This window comes from Octodon degus, unplaced genomic scaffold (genome assembly GCF_000260255.1).
Source record: "Octodon degus isolate 3935 unplaced genomic scaffold, OctDeg1.0 scaffold00359, whole genome shotgun sequence".
Lineage (NCBI taxonomy): Eukaryota > Metazoa > Chordata > Mammalia > Rodentia > Octodontidae > Octodon > Octodon degus.
The window spans coordinates 940,969-949,713 of NW_004524935.1; the positions used below are offsets into that span (position 1 = coordinate 940,969).

The 8,745-nt window shown below is 38.0% G+C and overlaps 1 pseudogene; it reads left to right on the forward strand.

Moving 5' to 3' along the window:
* The first annotated feature begins 4,112 nt into the window (after positions 1-4,112).
* On the forward strand, positions 4,113-6,481 carry LOC101571462 (annotated as a pseudogene).
* The last annotated feature ends 2,264 nt before the right edge of the window (positions 6,482-8,745 follow it).

Here is an 8,745-nt window from a genome sequence, read left to right on the forward strand (position 1 = left end):
AGGCCAACCATGTTCCCTGAAGAAAGATAGTAACTTTCATAACTGGATCAGAGAAAACTGGCTTTCAATATGCGAAAGTCTACAATTAGACCTATGCCAAACACCATGAACTAAATTATAGTCGAAATGGATCAGAGGTCTAAATATTAAAAAGGAACACTAAATCTTCTGCATAAAAGTTACACAAAAGTCTTAATATCATAAGTGCATGTAGACGGTTAATGAACTAAAATAAAAGTGCATGGAAAATACATTAAAGAATTGACAACTGTGATCTCAACCTTTTTTTTTTTTTTGTCTGTGTGTTTTATCTTCATTGCCCCTTGGTCAAGTACAACCTTGTAGGTTGGTCTTATAAAATATTCCCACAATTATCCAATACTTATTCAATAGAACCTACTGAGCCTTTTGAAATATTAAGTAGCTCTTGGATTCAAAATTGCACAAGAACTGGTGCACTCAATTCTCCAACATTCATCACAGTCTTACTAACAGACAACATTCCAACTCACTGCATGGAAGAATTTCATATCTTTGAAATGTACCTATCACATTTTGGTAACCACATTGATCCTCAAATAACATCAGTGAAAACAGTGACCTCTACCCCAACCTCACCATCAAAGGAGCAGGAACCCTGTCCATGCTGTGTATAATTTCAGGAGACTGGTTGACACACAGCATACTCTCAAAGCTTCAGGGATCCAGGCTGAGACCCAGACAGCTTCAAAAGCTTGATGAGCCATGTCCCACCCACCTAACATTGCAGAAGCAGTACTGAACCTCACTGAATATTGAGAGTTTGGATAATCTTAAAACAAGTGATCAAAAGGCAACCTCAGACTGGCAACTCACTGCAAACAAGTCCAGGACACAAAGTTATAAAATAACATGGAAGTCATACATCTGAACCTTCTTTCTTTTTTTTTTTTTTCTTTTGTATTTTAGGGAAGTGTCTACAGGGAGTTCAGGGTCTCACTACTAGATCAGACTTGTAGTGATCTGCTTATTTCCAACCTATTAAGAGCTGGGATTACAGGTTTGCATCACCATACCCAATCTCAATTGCTGGCTCTGTGTGCCCTTGGGTCTGAGCCACCACGACAGGCCCGAGGATCAAACCCCTGTCCCCTGCTCTGAAATTTCTAAAATGATAGAAACTGAAGTAAACAAACAATGGCATCAGGCTACAGAACAAATCAGATCAGAGTAGGCAAAAAAGAAAGAAAAAAGAAACAAAGAAATGACAACAATCATGGAAGAATTGCTCAGCATATCTAAAGAAGACAAATTTAAACAATAAAGGAAAATAAAAAAATGATGAAAACCCTGAACAAACAATACAAGAAAGAACTGCAATGCATGAAATATATTTGAAAAAATATTCAGGAAATTAAGAATTTTGTGCAGAGCTTTTAAAACCTCTTGAATAAAACTGAAGGTAGAATTTCTGACCTTACTGACAGCATTGCAGCTAGCAATCACAAAAGAAAAGATCTCTAAAAATAACAAAGAGGGGCCGGGGTGATGGCTCAGCAGAATAAGTACTTCCTTGGCAAGCACAAGGGCCTGAGTTCAATCCCCGGTTCCACCAAAGGGGGGAAAATGACCTTAAAAATAGCAAGGAAGCAGGGAATAGCAATTCAATAGCTGCAAGATAATACAAAGAATAACAATATAGGATTTATGATAAAGGAGGAGTCCACACAAATGACATAAAAATACTCTGCAGAAGAAGGAGTTACAGAAGCATAGGATAAGAATCTCACACACATTTAAGTGAGTCGTGTAGAACTCCAATCATCCATAACCAAAGTAAATCTTTGCTCAGTCACATGATAATCAAGATCTCAGAAAAACAGAATCTTAAAAACTGTAAGAGAAAAACACAGATCGCTTATAACAGAAAATCCATCTGAATAGCAGCAGAATTCTCAACACAAAACATCCAGCCAAGAATAATTTGGAGAGAAGTATTTCAGATCCTAAAAGAAAACAACTTCTGGGCTGGGAGATGACTCAGTGGAATAAGCGTTTCTCTGGCGAGTGCAAGGGCCTGAGTTCAATCCCCGGTTTGGCAAAAGAAAGAAAGAAAGAAAGAAAGAAAGAAAGAAAGAAAGAAAGAAAGAAAGAAAGAAAGAAAGAAAGAAAGAAAGAAAGAAGCAAGCAACTTCTAGTCCACTTTGATGTACACTACAAAACAATTTATGAAAATTAATGAAGAGATGAGATAGGTCCCCAACAAAGAACAACTGAAAGAACTCATGACAACCAACCATATCATAGGAAGCAATCAAACAAAGGAAATAAAATATATATACACTGAAAATTAAAGTACTATGAGAAAGAGACTGAAGATAATTTCAGAAAATTGAAATATATTCTTTGTTCATGGATAAGAAGAGTCAACACTGTGAAAATGTCCATATTTCTAAAAGTGTTACACAGAATCAATGTAATCCAGATTAAAATACTATTAGTATTCCTCAGAGATTTTTAGAAAATTATTCCTAAAATTAATCTGCATGCAGAAGGGATCAGTGTAGAAAAAGCAAACCTGGGAAACAAAGGCAGGAGGCATTGGAGTCCCTGACTTGAAAGAATACTACAAAGCTACTGTGACAAAATCAGCATGATACTGTCAAAGACACAAATGTGACCACCAATGGAACAGATTCAAAGATGCATACACAACTACAAACTCAAGCACAAACTCAAGCACATTATCCTTGACAAAGGGGGCAACCACGTTCATTGGAAGGAAGATAGCCCACCTAATGAATATTGTTTTTTAAAACCTGGTTTTCCATGTGGCAAGACTACAACTAGAACTAAGTGAAAATTGATCAAATATATAAATATTAAAATAGAAGCACTAAGTGTACTTGAGGAGAAATAGTGAAGACATAAGGGTCAGCCAAGAATTATGAACAAAAATGAACTGAGGGGAAATACTTTAAAGAGTCAACAAATGAGATCTCATCTTACTGAAAAGTTTCTGCACATCAAAATAGATTACCAACAGAAAAAATAGCAGACTGACTATTTGGGAAAATATTGTGGAAAAACAATTTAACCATCTGTCTCTCAGTCAAAGGACTTCTATCAAGAATGTATAAAAAATTTTCAAAATAAAGTCCCCAAAATTCAAAGACCAAATCCAAAAATGGGTATCTGAGATAAACACAAACTTCTCAAATGAATACAAATACCAAATATATATGTGAAAAAAAATTCAATAGCATTGGTCATTCATGAAATGCAAATTAAAAGAACTCTTAGAAAGCATGGTTATCATCAAGAAGGCAACCAGGCATCTTCCTGGAAAGCACAAGATCCTGACTTCCATCCCAGCTAGCAGAAAAAAAAAGGCCAGGGGGATAGCTCAGCAGACAAAGTGCCTGTTTAGGCAACCACAGGGACTTAAGTTTGAACCCAAGCACCACAAACCATGCCAGCATCATCACTGGGTGTGCTGAGCCAGCCACAGACTGGGCATGGTGCTGCATGCCTGTAATCCCAGTGGTAGGGAGGATGAAAAGAGGAGGATCACTATGAGTCCAAATTCCATAGCGAGATCTTGTACTAAATGCTTTCAAAAAAAGTTCACTAATAGCAAATGCCGGAGGATCTATTTGGAAAAAGGAATGCTTCTCTATTGTTGGAAATGTAGATGCATACAACCACTATCAGAATCATTGTGGAGATGCCTCAGGATACTATGATTAGAGGTCCAATTAAGCTCAGCTGTTCTCCTTCTGGGTATTCTTCCGGAAAATCTGAAAACATCATACCACAGGTTTATATGTGCATCCATATTTACAGCAGCACAGATTGCCATAGCTAAACGTTGTAAGCAATGCAAATTCCATCAACTGAGAAATGTATTAAAAAGATATTTTTATACAATGGAATATTTCTCAATTATGAAAAGATAAATTTGAGGGGTTTACATATAAATAAATTAATTTGCTGCCCCCAAAATGGACTTAGGGCCACTTTCAGCAATTCATTACACTTGCTTCTCTTCACTTCATTTCCTGACAGCTGTAACCATTAGCATCAAGTTGAATTATTCAAGTGACCTGGACCATGGGCTAGAGGCAGGTTGATTTGGAGGTAGAGCAGGTTCGCTATCTTAAAATAAATTGAGAAACCCTGAAGAGAAGCTAGTTAAAAAGAAATAGATTTTGATGAGCTTTCACCATGTGAGCAAACATCCCTGTAAAGGTCATAGACATCATTGCAATGCAGAATTTCCCAGAATCTACTGATGTTCAGGCTTTGGAATGGACAGTTGCTCTAAGTGGATTGGACACGGTTGGAATGGCCTGATCTGGATCTAGAAGAAACTGTCTTATGTGTTGCCTGCTATCATCCACATCAAGCATCACCCTTACTAGAGAGAAAAGAGGTGACTATTCTGTGCTAGCATCAACTTGGTACCTGCCTCAGCAGGTAGAGAAAGTACCTGCTGAATAATGTAGATGTGTAGTTTACAAGTCCAGTTGCATTTGTGATGGTGCTCACAAGGGACTTGAGATACATGATTTAGAGAGAGTTGAGAAACTCTGTATAGGAACACCTGGGAGACTGATTGACTGTTGTTTTTTTTTTAAGTATGGAAAATAAAATTTAATGTGGCATTAGAATGGAAATCAGAAAGTGACACCAAGGAGTCAATTTAAAGAAGCAGCCAATCATACATATTATCTTACACAATAAGTAAAATAAATAACCCCTCAGATAAATTTACAAAGCATAGAGAAAAAATAGTTCATTTAATAACAAATTAAAAAATAAATAAAAGTAGATAACAAATTGAGAAGACCATAATTACTATGAAAAATTATGCTACAGAGTATTAGAATCATTTGCAGAAATGGGTACATTCCTAAGTCTATGCAAATTACTACAGTTCAACAAAAAATGTACAAGAAACTGTTGAATGTAACACTTGAATTTTTTTTAGTGATTACATTCATTCTATTCACAAATACCTTGCTGAAGATATTTTTCATCTATGTTCATTCAGGAGATTGGCCTGAAGTGTTCTTTTTATTCTGGTATATGTTTGATTATGGGATTAGTGTGACGCTGACTTCCACCAATGTGTGGGAAGAATTACACAATTTTCTAATTTATTAAATAGCTTGAGTACTTTACATGATATAACCTATTGGAAGGTTTTGTAAAACTCAGGATTACAAAGTAAAAATTTGCTTAATATTATGATTTTTTTGCTTTGTGATTGGCTGTTTAAAATGTGGAAAAATCAGTCTGAGAAGAACAATGTACCTTGTCTTGATGAAGTTGTTAAAATGCTTGATATGGGCTTTGAACCATAGAAATGGAAGATTGTGGATCATATAAGACCTGATGTGCGAACCTTAATATGCAGTTCAAGTTGGTAAAAGAAGTAAAACAGCTTGCATGACATTTACAAAAAGATTATATTCATATAAGCGTTGGTGCTCTAGAGCTGAGTACAGACCACAATATTCTTCAGGTAATGGATGTACATCATTATGTAGAAAAGCATGAGAATCTTCTTCGCCTAATAGAAGAGATCCTGAGTGACAATAATAAAATCATTGTTTTTGTTGAAACAAAAAGACGTGATGAGTTCATCAGGAAAGAGAAGAGAAACAGTTGGCTTGCCATGAGTATCCATGGTGACAATAGTCAACTGAAATCTGACTGTGCTCTAAATGAATTCTAGCACAGAAAAGCTCATATTGTGATTGATATGGATGATGCAATCTTTCTTTCCTCCAAAGGATTAGATACAAAAGATGTGAAATTTCTTATCAATGATGATTACCCTAATTCGTCAGATGATTATGTTCATTAAATTAATAAAAGGCAAAAGATTTATATGATCTGAAGAGAAACCAGAGTATGATTATGTTCATTAAATTAGAAGACTTCCTCACAGAACCAAAAAAATGTACAACATGCACAGTCTTTACTCATATTAGCATAAAGAAAGTGAGTGATCTTAGCTTGAGTTTCATGAAGCTAATCAAGCAATTAATCTCAAATTGCTTCAATTCATTGAAGACAGAGGTTCAGGTCATGCCAGGGGTGAAGGAGACATGAAGGGTGACTGCTGGAATAGATTCTATGCAGACAAAGGCCCTGGATTTAATACCTTTAGAGATAGGAAAAATTATAACAGAGGTTACTCCAGTCTGCAGTCTGCTAAGAATTTTGGGGGCAAAAATCTCAGAATTGTGCCTATAGTGCTGTAAATTACATCAATGAAAGATTTGGAAGGAATTTTGTGTCTGCTGATATATAGATCAGCTTTAGAAGTGGGAATCCAAAAGGGATTTACTGGAATTATGATAGCACTCTATAATATGGAAGTAATGTTTCAAATATGCATAATAGTGTAAATCCATAGGCATATGCATATCATGCTACTGTAGCTGCACCTATTATTTGTTATTCAATGCCAATAGGATAATCTCAGTAAGACATGGAAGTATATATATATATATATATATATCTGTTTTTCATAATGTCTCTTTATATTGTTTGTTAGCAGACAAGACTGTTATTTAGGAAACTCAGGAAATGCAGTAATGACTATGGTGTAACAGTAATTATGGAACTTAATTTTTTAATTTAATTTGGATATTTCATTGCAGGAACAATTTTATGGTTTATATTTGCACTAGACAATGCACACAGCATTTTCACAGAAGTAACTATACAATGATTTGAAATACAATAAATGAATGCAATGCATGTGCTTCTAATAAAGATATTTGAAGACTGAAAGAAATATGTAGAGCAAAGTGCATCCTTCCACACGGTTGAGAAGATTGTGATTTTTATGGTAATTAAAGAGATGGAAATGGAACTTTTTCTGTGAGTGAGACCTTTGGCCATACTCTGAGGACCTCTAGAGATCCAGCCCAGCCTTGGCGTATGTGTGGGAGAACTTCCACTCTGCTCTGCTCGCCAGACCTCTCTGGACCCAACTGAGGCCCACAGTGTGAGTGAGACCTTGCCTAGTGCTCTCAGAACCCCTCGAACTACACCAGACCTAGCCCAGGCCTCGCGTGTGAGACCTTTGCTGTCTTTTGGGGTGATTCCCGACCCAGCCCATGCATGGTGTGTGTGTGGGAGAGCTTCCATACTGCTGCACTCACCACACCCCTCCAGAAGCAGCCCAAGCCCTCTGTGTGAGGGAGAACATCCCCGTGCTCCAGGGTACCCCTCCAGGCCCAGCCAAGGCCTGGCATCCAGGCCTGGTGTGAAACCATCCAGCTTATGTTCCTTCAGAGAGCCTAGGCACAAGAAGCACCCAGCTAATCCAGGAACAGAATGTCTTTCCAGATGGGCAAAGCAGGCTCACTTCCATGGGCTGGAGCAGGAAAAAGCTGAGCACAGCAACCAGACCCAAGCCAAGCAAATCAGGACAAGTTCAAATTTCATAGAACTGGACCTGGTAGGCTGAGACATTTTGGTAGACCCAGATCTATGAAAGCATCCTTCCTCCCTCTTGATGCAGAGAGGTAGCAAAAGATTTCAGTAGCTTCCAAGATTATCACTTTATGAAAGCTCTACAACAAAGGTAAGAGGACAATGCTATACAAAATGACAAGGAGAAGGAGCAAAATGAAACTGCAGGCCCAGAGCCCACACAAAACAAATGGAGGAGACACTATCATAAAAGTATCTAAGAATCACACACCTGAAATCTCTGAATTAATAGCATCTGAAGAAAAGAAAGAACTGCAGAAAGGTATTGAGGAAGTCAGATCATAAATAACCCTGAAATAAAAATGGAAATCTCAGAATTGGTAGTGTCTGAAGTAAAGAAACAACGGCAGAAAAGTATAGAGAAAATCAGATTAGAAACAATCTGTGAAGCAAAGAAGAAAGGATAACTATAATGAAAGAATTAAGAACTGTTTCTAAGGAAGACAATGAAAGAACCAACAGAAGAGAATAGAAAAACGATGGAGAGTGCCTGCTCATTAGCTCAGTTGTCTAAGTGCCTTTTAAGCAAAGGCAGTCAGGCTCAGGTACTGTGGTTCGATCCCCAGATCCTCATGCCTTACCAGATCTGCCCTCAAGGCAAAAAAAAAAGTTTAATCAATGTTTCTATGGAAGAAGAAAAAAGAAGAAGAAGGAGGAGGAGCAGAAAGAAAGAAAGAAGAAAGAAAGAAAGAAAGAAAGAAAGAAAGAAAGAAAAATGATGAAATCCTTGAATGAGCAATATAGGAAAAAAGTAAATTGCATGAAGCAAAGTAAAAGAGATATAGAGGAAATTAAAATCTGAATCACAAGCTGGTAAAACTGTTTGAATGAAAGTGAACATAGAGACCCAGTCCTAGCCCAGGTCCGGTGAGTGTGTGGAGAGCTTCCTGCTAAACTGCGCCAGAGGGACCACTCCAAGCCCAGGTGCAGCGTGGGCGGGACCCTCTAACAACCAATTGGGCCCCCCCCCACCACTCCACAGTGCCTCCGCCGCCCCGCCCGCCGAGAAACAATTTTTGACGCATACCGGAGCCCCCAGACACAGTCCAAGCCCAGGTCACGTGAGTGTGTGTGGAGAGCTTCCTCTTGCCCCTAGTTCACTTTGCCACCTCCAGGCACAGCTCAGGCCTGGCATACACGCCTGGGGTGTAATCTTGCAGCTGCAATCCCTGCAGAGAGTGTAGAGAATAGATCCAACCAGCTAGTCCAGGAGCAGAACATCTTGCCACAGGGGCACAACAGGTTCAC